An 11,994-nucleotide genomic window follows, 5' to 3' on the forward strand; every position below is an offset into this window, starting at 1 on the left:
ACCAAGTATTGCTTTCTATGAGGACCCACCGTCTCGCCAATACTCCAAATTCAATATCGCTACATCCTCGCCAACTTGACAATTTCTGCCCTACGTTTTTCAATTATTCGCGAAATAGAGATACGCGATTAATTCGCTGAAATCACAGTTTTAACGCTCGGTACGGTAGCCCGTGAAACAAAGAGATTTACCGACAACATTCAACGTGTGAGTTATGTTATTAATTAAATCTACATTCGAAAATGCAACAGCAGATTGTATCTCATTCTTTGCATACCCTAAAAATGGGCTATTCATCGTTCGCGAGTCAGAAACGGCACGGTTTATTGGACGTTACCCCCGGCGCAACTCTTTCTATTTTCGAGTTTCTTCGTAACGTGTCTCACGAAGGTTTTCGAGGAGCGTGCTCATGGTTTTTACATATACATACATATATCTCCGAGATGCCGTATTCGGAACGAATCCACTTACCAACGCGCCATATTCTCCTTCTATTTCCTTACCCACGATCGAGATGTGCCAAAGATTTTTATATTTTTGCAAATAGATGTTTTTTTTTTTGTCATTCATAATAAATCTCGTATCCACGGCGTTCGGATGGGCTAAAGATTTCGGCGCGAGGTATTCCGAGCTTGAGTTATATTCAAAATTTAAAAAATACGCGGCTAATTTAATATTACGTTTCTGAGATTACACACACGTTCGAGCTGTTCGCACGTCGAGCGAGCGTTCGTCTACAGCGAGTTATGCCATGATCATTACACGCGCCGCAAGAGTGCAATTGTCCCGCAGCTAGAAACGTTGCCGTAACGATGCGTGGCCGCAAGATTGCTCATCGGAAGACACCTAACTACGTAGACAAAACGAGCCGTCAACTTTTTCCGCATCGCCAGAGAGCCGACGTTCAATGGCGTAGATGGGACCGAAGGGAGAAAAGAGTTGCTGGCGCTTGGGACGCAAGGCTTTTAGAAGAGTGAAATTAATTCGCCCATCAATATGTATGGCGAGGCATTAATTAGCTTCTTAACGTTGTTGTTTTAATCGTAATAAACTTGAGCGGCTTGCAAAAAGGGAGCGCGGGGGGAGAAAAGAGAACGCTCTTAAATAGCTCAGTGTCTTATAGTCACGCGGACCTAGTTACGCCATTGCCGCCGATTTTTCCGGATGTTGGAGGGACGGCGAGATGTCGTACTCTTTGCGGTTCCTTCTCGGCTAAATGCAATGGGGCGTTCACGGCACGATGGCGAGCCGATTTCGTTCCGGTCGAGAAGCCAGGAAAAACGAGAATCGATTCGTAGTTACGGCGGAACACGGACGCGCTCGTTTCGCCCGGCAAGTACGATCGACGCGGGATCGGCGCGGTTGATGTCGAAGAGTTTCGATCGCGGTAAGTGCCCGAAGAGTGTTCGGAACTTTCGCTAGAAAGGGATTTTTACGTCGATGTAACCTACGGACCGTAACCGAAGAAGTTCTAGCTACTTAACGTATTAACAATGATAATTTGCCCACCCTATTTCCGCTCGGGAATTATAAGTATTAAGACTTTAAGTATTATTATTATTATTATTACGTACATATGTATATTTCATGCGACGTATGTTTCAAACCCGCTCGTCTACGATAATTCATACTTCGCGGAGTTATACGTCATTGACACGGATCATTATTCACGCGGACAGTGAACAGGTCGTGTGGTGGAAAAGGTTATAAATGATTTAATTGTGCTATTTCACTTTGTTACGTTGTAACATCGATTTTATAAAACTAGTAAGGTTTATTACGGGCACGCTGTTTTCATTTAAATAAAAAAAAATGGTTGAAATAATTTACAATAAATTGAAGCAGAAAATAATGTATGGAATAAAACGTAATTTTCTTATTTTGATATATACATATGTATGTACCTATCGTTATTAACGTTGGAAGCTAAATAACTTGGGAATTTGGTACGTGCGTTTGTAAACAAAAACATAATTGTATGTTAATTAAGAGAAACACAAATGAACATGCAGATTGAAACTGACGAAAAATTCGACAGTGGCGTAAAGTAACCGGGGACGCTTGCATTATGTATCAAATTATATTAATTGCTAGAATAGTCGATGAGAAACAGCAAATGCACCTCGACATTTGTTTTATGTTGTATTAATATTTCGGTCACGGCAAAACAGAAAATTACCTCATTTGGGGAAAATTGCCTGGATAATATATCGACCTCTTTCATAATGTCGAATAACTCAATAAAAAAAAAAAAAAAAAAAAAATGTGTAGTTATCGATAAAAGCAAACATAATCCATTGTATATAAAAAGCGCAATAATGGAGTGTTTAACGCCGGTAGCGATGGAGAATTGGATCAACTCCGAAACTTTCAAAAATATGGAGATAATGTTGTGAATGAAAATGAAGGTAATGTGCGAAGAGAGCGTTTTCATAATTTCCGTTGATAGAAATTACACGATAATAACATAACAGTTGTGCATTACGGTTTAAACGGACAAAGTAGCTCGATGCATGTACGAATTTAAAAATACTAGAACAACTTACCGATCTGCATGAGCGTCAGCGGAGTTGTTGAGTTCAGCCGGTGACTGTAACATAAAAAAATATATTAATGTAGACACGTAAATCAATTAATAAAATAATTAAAACAAAAATGATAAAAGTTTTTATTTCATAAAGATTTTATAAAAAAAATTTATATTCACCTAAGAGTTGCTCCGCCGATGCAGGATGCCCGTCCCGGGCCTGCTCCTCCTCTCAGACGCGTCGAGTCGTCCTTCGGTGCACAAGTAACTCGCGGAATATTCCATGGCACTCCCGTTGGTTCCTCCATCGGCGGGGACGAACGACGCCGAGAAACGGCGGATGAGACGGGCCGCGATGAGGTGTTCCCCACTCACTTTGTCTTCCTCGAGCTCCTAAAAAGTCACTTCCTTGAAACTGGCTGCGAATCTCAGCCGCGACGGAGAAGACGCGCGAGGTGCTGAGTTCAAGCTCTCACAATGGCGGTCACCGAAATCCGTTGAACGACGCCGAAGGAGATGACGAGTGAAGCGGGTCGGTAATGTCAGACGCGCGGCGCAATTTACGTCGGACGCTCCTCCACCTGCCGCGTAACCTTGCCGTCCCGGAGCACTTGTTCTACGCACGAAACTGGGCACAGAGCGATGAGTGGAGTAACAGAAAAGTGCGAAAAACTATCGTTCGTTCTCGCGTCGACGACATCATACGCGACACTGTGCTATCCGCGGTCAAAAGTACACGAGATCGCGGAGCGAATATCAACACGACCACGCACTCGAAGCTCCGCAATAAGACCGACCTTGAGAGATTTCGGCTCACCGACAGAAAGATTTCGACGCTCGCTGTATCGTCGCCCGACTACTGATACGCATAACGCACGCAGATACCTCGATATCCGTCTCGAAAAGTGACGCTCTCTGCGTGGCCGGTGAATCTCAATAGTTGATTTTTATGTTCCATAATAATAATTATTTAATTTTTATGTTCGAGGTAAAGACCGGTCTTCGCGATTTTCTCGCGCCTCACCCGGAACCACGATCGATCGCCTGATCACGAACGATCTACGCGACCGTTGAGACTCAACTGCGGAACGGGACGCGTATACTGCGAGCGATCAGGCGATTCACGGAGCGCTCTGATTGGTCGGCGCGCTAGAGTCATCTATCGCCCCCCGCGACCGTCGCTGAGCTTCGACGACGTGGCGCTCGTGACGCCTGAACACGATGGCGGTTAATTAAATAGTCTTTAATATTCAACATTAAAATGTTCTTTTATTTATCGCGTGATTCTTTTCGTTCGTCTAAACATGAAAAATTAAAATTATTTTAACCGAACTGTATCATCGCCGATGCAATCTTTCCCCGCTTGTAAGTCAGAATGTTTTCAAAACGTTATAATTCTACTGTATCCAGTTATTAATTAATCACCCAGTAATATTTGTCATGCGTGATGACAAATGTTACCAAGAGATATGTAAATAAAGTCACATTGTGCCCATTAATTTCTCAATATACAATCCACAAGTGCACGTAGAAATGTATCAATGTGCACATTTTCACAGTACGCTCGTTGACATTTGTACTACACGCGAAAATGAATTTCGCAGATTTATCCGAGCGTATTAAAACTCCGAAAGAATATAAATGTATTTTTTCGACTGAACACGCCGTTTTTACCAATAATTAGAATCATCAGCGTTTACGTTCGAACACAAAATTCCGGTTTGCTCAATTATTTTCTCCCTCCCCCTTTTATACGATGCCATACCGAAATGTACATTATTTTTACAAAGTAGATGTTTATCTGTGTACGTTGCTCGCGATTTATTGGCAGCGGTAGCGCATTCGCGTATTCCGCAGTCGCAAACATTTCGTTACTTTCAACGTAAAGAAAGAAATAACGTGAATCTGAGAGTTAACGATTCGTTCCCGATGGTTCAGGCCAAATAGAGCGCACGCGTCCAAATTGCTCGTACATCCTCGGACGTATCCTTCGGGACGGCCACGGGAAGCGAAGAGCGTGACGCGAGGGAGAGGACGACCGATCGAAGATTCGAAATGCAACCGAGCGGCACACGACGACCGGGAGAGAGCAAAACGGCGTAGCTTCGGTTCTCGCAGCACGTGGTACTGTAACGGCTGCGCGGAATCTAATGAAGGGATGTCTAGGGAGCAGTTTAAGCAGTTTCGCCTAATCTAACTGCCGCGGTCGCCGAGAGAAGCGGAGAGAGCAGCTAACGTAGCTTTTGCCGCGCCGCGATAGCGGTAACTCGCGCATGCAAAAGGGGAGAAAGAAGCGAAACGAATCCCATTCGGAAGAAAGTAATCGTGAAGGGGCAACGAGCAAGAACAAATATCGGTCGCGATGATAAGGCCGCCGATATTGATACGATACGACCTGTTTGATCCTCGTAACTCGTTCGCTCTTTTACACGCTCGCAGCCGTTATTACTAATTTATCAATATATTAATATTAACCTACGTAGCAAATATTATTACACAACGGAAATGATAGCGGATTTAATTAATACAATTTCGATATGTTTTTTCCGGTCAGCTTCTTCTACCAATAAAAAAGCTCAATCAATTTTCGATTTAACTCCATCAATCGCGAATAAATTTGGTTTTATTTGATTAATATTAATATTAATGGCAAATAAACTACATTATTTAGCTATTAGCGAGCGAATTGTAAATGGCATTGTTACAGCGAGCGACACGCGGCGTGGATTTACATCAAATTATACTCCTCATTACTGATTCATAAAATAGTCGGCGGTGACGAAAGGCCGGATCTGCAGCCTGCCGAGCGCGGTGGAGCCGGAAACGGAGATTTCTCTCCTCCTCCCGTCTTTTTCTCGGCGATAAAGATGGTCGTGAGCCGGGTCAGAAACGGGACACGAACGAAATTGACGATTCGTCTTTAACTATTCTTCGCTCCGACGGATCCCAAAAGTAAGCAAGGGCGAAAGTAACCGACATAGGTAAGCCCATCGAGTATTCATGCGGCTTTAATTACCGGAACAAACTTTCGGCCCGATTGGAAAAGTTTCGACGACGCCAGCGTACCTGATCACCGTGCGAGAGAAGAAGGTTCAACCGGCCGAGCTAAGAGGAGGCAGATAAGGATAAAGATATCACCGGAAATATTAAAAGTGATCCGTAGAACGCGGGTTCTCAGCTTCCAACGTCTGTATGCTACGCGTGCACTTATTTTCCTTTGCTCGATGCTACTTTATGCCATTACCACATTTTTTATCGTCGCGTGTCTTTTACAATGTGTCTTAAAGTGACACCGCGAATACATCATGGTAATCCGGATCGTAACGTTAAAACCAACCATACCTCCAGTCTAATAATAACTCGATTTTATAATTAACTTATATTTAAAAATATAAATTGGTTACTTGGGTTCATTATTCTGCCGCTTAAAGATTAAATGTAAAATAATAAGCGCAATAATTAAACTTTTCTAACAAAAATGCGCATGTATAGCAATCAGAAAGTCATGTGATTAAATAAATAGTATAAAAGAAATTGAACGACCCCATAATTCTTTTATTCGCACGAATAGATACTAAGGAAAAGAAGTAACCAACCGGGAGGAGCAGGAGGAGGAAGAGAAAAGAGATGTGGCGCCGTGTCGGAATGCTCTACGTCGAGGTCATTATCCTGATACGCTCCCAATCTCTCCACGAACATCGGAATCTCGATCGGATCGTAGGCCTAACCCGCGCGTAATCCTTTCTAATCCTAAGGGAGCACCGTAGGGATCCGTGCAAATCGGCAATCTATTCCTAATGTCTCCACTAATCCCTGATCCCGCGAACGGTGTAGCCTATCCGCGACTAATGGTCGTATTTACCCACCAATCGAGCATCTTAGAAGATCTCGCAGAATCGTCGAGGTTGATACGAATGTGTCTTTTCCGATGGTCCACACTATCGTTCCGCTGCTGCTCGTTATTGATCCTACGCTTTCAGAAGTTGTCGATCCTCCCTAATCAAGAAGGGCAGCAACCGTTTCTGCGGTGCGTCGTTTGGGATGTCGTTTAGGCCATCGGCGACAGAATTACAGAGAATCCAATTATTTCTCGCGGCATTAGTGTCGTCTGTGATGGAAGATTTCGTTATTGGACTGTTCCGTCATCTGAATCAGCGCTCCGTGTACGTTAAGTGCTGCTAATGTCGTACACGTAGTATCCTGCTCTGATGGATGAGAATATTCCTCCACTCACAGGGTGCTGCATCGTTGCGTGAAAATCACATAGCCATGTCCAAGCTGAAATATATATATATATATATATATATATATATAAATATTTTGTACGTATATATGTATATATGAATATATATATCAATCAGACATTGCATATTTCTCTTTCCTTTTCTCTCTTTATCATAGATCTCAAAAATCAAATTGACAAAAAGACTATTTATTTCTATGTTACGCATATTAAAAGTCTCTGTGTTATTAAAAATAAAGCACTGCATTTAAGAAAGAATATGAACAAAAAAGAAAAAAAAAACAGAATAATAATAAAATATTCTGCACCGTTTATGAAAGAGTTATCTAGATTTAAATTTAAAATTACATTTATTTTAATGTAAGAAATTAAAGTAATTAAAGTAATGTGAAATAGCGGTTATTTTCAGTTATATTCAAAATTAATTTCGTATTTTAAATTACAATTTTAATTATACAATAATCTGCAAGTAACAATTCATATATTAAAGTTATCGAAAAAAAAAAAGAGAGAATATTCGTGTTGATTTTGCACTGAATCTGATCTTTGTTACATTATATTGCAATGTTATATATATGATCATTGGGCCGGGAGCCTTCCGAGCCAAGCTCAGGAAAGTTGCCGCCATCTCCGCTAATTGTAAGGTACTCTAATAATAGTAATAAATATATGGCAGTTCACGGCAGGGCACGGTAGTTTTATGAAAATATGGTGGACTCGGGACAATACCATACCGTAGAAACAATTATCGGACTTCGCAGTGGTGGCGGCGTCTGCTGTTTGCATCACGACAACGAATTTCCGTTGGGAAGGAATTATACTGTTGCGTGCGGGCGACGTCTTTTGCGAACCGTTGCTTCAGCCCTTAACTCTCCGATGCACATTTCAATTTTCTATTTATTTAAATAAAAGTTATACATAATATAATTTATCACTATAACAAAATATTTATATTGTTTATGCAACAAGATATCGTAAGCATAGAGTTGAAAACTATAATATTAAAGACCTTATCAAATTAAAATTCTGTTAAAGAGTTAAAGTATTATTTATGTATTTAAGATTAAATGTTGAAGAAAACTTTGTGATTTGACATAAGAAAAAATTTTAAAGGTAAATGTTTCTTGCACTCTTTAAAACTAAGAGTTAATATAATATAATTATATAAAGTACTGCATAGAAATGTTGTAATTATCCGTCGATTAAAAATAGCATTCGTGAATAGTCACTCACTGTAATTTCCAGCGAAGATTCTTTTCTTCGGTTTTTTTCTTTGCGGTTTACGTTATTAACTTTTGTTAACTGATGCTTTATGAGTCTAAACTGATCGTAGATTATGTGACAACATATTATTTTCCTCGAAGCGTCTTCTGGTATCCATCCCGTTGTAATCCACCTTGAGAGGGTTGCACTGGCGTCGGTCATCTCCGCAAAATTGCAGCCCTCATCGGGCCGAGATTAAACCTCGCAGTCTCTGTCAGTGCAAACGCATGTATGAGGTCTTATCGTTATAAGCGCGTATGTGTGCATACACGTGCATACTTGTGTTTGTATAAGTGGCTATACCATGCTCACGTACGAAGGAGCGAGCAGACATCTGGTTCGCGCATCTCGTCTAAGAACGGGGTAATGTGGGAAAAGGGTTACGCCAGAGAGCAGCATAGCTCGCAACCCTTTTAGCTCCTTACCCTTCGCCACGCGCCATCAGCGTTTCCTCTCTCACACTTTCGAGACATAGTCATGGCGCCGCGCGTGTGCTCGCCAATAGTGCATTATCGTACAGGTGCTTCGTGTCTCGAGTCTCATATATGCAAGTCCTAAAACACAGAACATTAATGTTTGCTAATTTCTTTAAAAATAATGTTGATAACGTTAGAAGTATGGAAATATATATTTACTATTATTAAAATTGAAAGAGCATTAAGTATAGATTCCTGAAGACGATCTTTAAGATTCCTCGAGATGTTCGAGAAATTCAAAGTTTTATTTTTATCTCGCAGATGAGAATCAAAAGACAATAGCTTGTACTCTAGCCTAGCTTTTTTTTCTAGGCTTCTTTAGTTCATGTTGCCGTTGCTAGTCATTCACATTGGTTCAGAGGGCCTCTTTCGTACTCTACTTTACGCAGTTCCTCAGGGCTGCTGGCAACCGCTACCGCGAGTTCTTGAGTCTCTCGCGGCTGGCGGGTTCTTTGTGTTTGCCGGTTGCCCGGGCAACCCTCGAAGAGTTTGCCCAGGATTAAATATGTAGTTTCGAATTAGGCGGGCACAACGTCGGGTCTCTCTCAACCCGTGAAACGCGGTCTAAGACGACGCATTCTCGAGCTATGCGGACGAGCGGTTCTTTAGACCTGAAGGCAACAAAGCGTGTCTGAGAGTTGAAAGGGGGTTCGTATGTGGCCGCCGGGGCGGACCTGCTGTTTCGCGATGCGAGATTACTCATTTCGGCAATAGAGAGAAGAGTAACGGTGCGACTGGAAACAAACTATTTTGTTCCTTCGTTTTCACTGCAAACGAAAACGGTTTTCCTGTTAAAAAAAAAAAAAAATTTAATTTACTTAAGGATTTATTTGACCTAGGTACATAACGACAAAATATATATGAAATTAGATTTAACAAGATATTGCTATATTTAGTTGATCTAAAAGTTTAAATTCTCGTGTACTTAGTAAGTTAAAGAAAGAACAAAAAGTTTACATGCTTTATTAACTGTATTATCTCAAATTATTGTTGTCCAGTTTTAAAGATTGAATTAGCGTTGATACTACAGGATTCATTAAATTTTCGCAAATAAAAAATTAATTCTAAACTCATTAAAAATCTTGTAAAATGTTTCTGTGGCTTCTTTATCTTGTGTAAGCTAATCGTGCATTATTTGATTAATTTCTCTGAAAGTACATAGTTTTTAATTAACTAATTGTATTTAACTTTTCAGTAATTAACTGCAGCTCTAAGTAGTTCTCGTGGTAGTTCTCATTTTACATTTTGTTATTAAAATTAACATTGTAAAAAAAATTTGAAACAAAAAAGATTCTGTAATAAAATTAATATAATTCAAAAATTAATTAATTTAAGTTAATAGAAATAGAAAATAATTTTTATTAAAAGTAAAGCAATGAATCAAAACCAACTTATTGAAGCCAAATATTATTATGTACTTATATACTTACATATTAAGAATAAAAGTCGACATAACAATCAGACAAAACTATAAAATATAGTCTTTACACTGTCTATATTTGTCTTTTTAACGTTCGGATTCATCAATATCCCTTTGAAACCTTCATCTTTCAGCTGCAACTCATCATACTGATCTGTGGAATAATACAAATGTATGTATTTACCATTTTTTTCGAAACAAAAAATATCAAACTTCCTATTTAATGTTAAGAATTCAACGTATTAGCTACACAATTACAGAGTATATCGCAAGATTCGTTCAATTGTGACTGAAATTGAAGCCTGCTCTGGGCTCAGAACCATCCAGAATCGCGATGGTCTTCTGAACGAGTCTCTCTGACGCCAATTGGATTCGCGATGAATTTTTATCGATGTATACATACGTATCGTAGTGCGACTCGTCCGTGGAATCCTGGGCGCTGTGCATACAGTCAAGATGATGCTCGGGTGAATAATTAAAGCTAGGCGAAGGGCGGGGGAGGCCGGTGTACATTACAGAGATAACCGATTAGGCTACGCACTGGGTGCATTCGTTTATGCAGCAGTCAGCGCAGTTAGTGCACTAGTTTAGAGGTTATTTCTTCTTGCACATTAAGACAGAAAGAGATAAATTCTGAACTAGACCAGCAACTGCGCTGACTGCTGCCTAAATAAATGCACCCGCCACGTCCTTCGTCCCACCTCGTCCCGAGCTGGAGCACATACGACGTACGCTGTCGGTCCTCGCGCGGAAGGTGCAAAACGATATGTCAATTATTCACCTCAGTCCTACGATGCTTTCGGTCGACACGTCCTTCCGAGCTTTCAATATCCTCTTCTTTATTAATTATGGCACCTATTCCATAACGGGATATTACGGTCAAAACTTTCTACGCCTGGGGTACATTACGATCTTGAGAACTTTGAGAAGTCAGCTGGTTTTACTTGAAATGGTCAGTTCGTAATTCAAGGTGACGTCATGTACATGTTAAGGCGGATAAGGCGTCAGCTGCGACGACGGCGGCTTGCGTATGTGATTTTCTCCGTCTTCATCCCCTCCCTTCACCGCCGAGAACGGGAGAGGTAGCGGTGGGGGCCAGTCCCGCTCAGTCCTCGGTGATCGGCGCTCCGCGACATATGTACGCACGCTTTTCGTGTGAGATTCGACGCACACCACGGCAAGGTCACGTACGCTAGCCGCCGTCGTCGGAGCAATTGCCATATCTGCCTTTGAGTGTATACTGACCGGCTGACATTGCGTTCGTTTTGCGACGACGCAGCTAGCGTGGGTGACCTTGTCGTGGTGTGCGTCAAGTCGAAGCAACGAAGTACGTACGTGTCCCGCGACCGCCAAAAAGACAGAGAGAGCAGTATGATTGAGAGAGAACGCACGAGACCCGCACTCGCAAACGAGCGACTGAAACGCAACAGCGTCGATCGTTCATCGAACTTAAGCCTGCTTGCTGATTATCTGGTAATTCACGGGAAGCGAGTAGCTTGATTTTCCAAGTAAATATTTCGTCGGACGACCTTTCGGTAGTTAGTCGTCAATTTGTAATTCGTCGTAGTTCGTCAACTTGACTAAAATGGTGGCTGAGTTTCTTCGTCCAGACTCTAGAGTGACGAACATGGCCGTGGAAAGAACCGGCAGGAAGGAACCGCGGCGTCGCGACTCTTTAAAGTAAGAACGATTGCAGTGGACGCGTAAATATATACTTAAAATATTTATCACTCAGCGGTCTCAAGTATGACTTTTGTGCAATGATTACCCCTTTTCGAGCCGAGCCACGAATAATTCAGCGCATTCGATCAGTCGGTTGGCGAGGGGGGGGGAGAGGGGATTGGTGCGGGGACGTCCGCATTCGTTACTTCGCGAATATCGTGACCCGCGAGTGTCCACTGCCGCTTTCGTCGTTTCTCAATGCTTTTTCGAATCGTAGCGTGCCATCGTGAGCAGTTGAGACGACGACGAACCGCGAGGACGTCTCCGTCGAGTAAAACGCCAAGTGCACGTAGATGGAAGTGGTGCAACAGGTGTAGCGTCATCGTCGATCCCGAGATTCCGT

At 41.7% G+C, this 11,994-nt stretch overlaps 1 long non-coding RNA gene across 3 annotated transcripts; it reads right to left on the bottom strand.

Moving 5' to 3' along the window:
* Nucleotides 1-1,382: 1,382 nt before the first annotated feature.
* Nucleotides 1,383-10,958, bottom strand: LOC139106976 (uncharacterized). Of its 3 annotated transcripts, none has more exons than XR_011546444.1 (9): nucleotides 10,711-10,958; nucleotides 9,940-10,083; nucleotides 8,669-9,297; nucleotides 8,337-8,587; nucleotides 8,004-8,244; nucleotides 7,505-7,663; nucleotides 6,394-6,805; nucleotides 2,708-2,920; nucleotides 1,383-2,590 (listed from the first exon to the last, which is right to left on the bottom strand). It is a non-coding gene; the product is annotated as an uncharacterized lncRNA (long non-coding RNA). The 3 variants fall into 3 exon arrangements; XR_011546446.1 differs by having other exon boundaries at nucleotides 8,313-8,587; XR_011546445.1 differs by lacking the exon at nucleotides 10,711-10,958 and adding an exon at nucleotides 10,333-10,666.
* Between the last annotated feature and the right edge of the window lie 1,036 nt (nucleotides 10,959-11,994).

Source organism: Cardiocondyla obscurior, linkage group LG12 (genome assembly GCF_019399895.1).
Source record: "Cardiocondyla obscurior isolate alpha-2009 linkage group LG12, Cobs3.1, whole genome shotgun sequence".
In the NCBI taxonomy this organism is placed as follows: Eukaryota; Metazoa; Arthropoda; class Insecta; order Hymenoptera; family Formicidae; genus Cardiocondyla; species Cardiocondyla obscurior.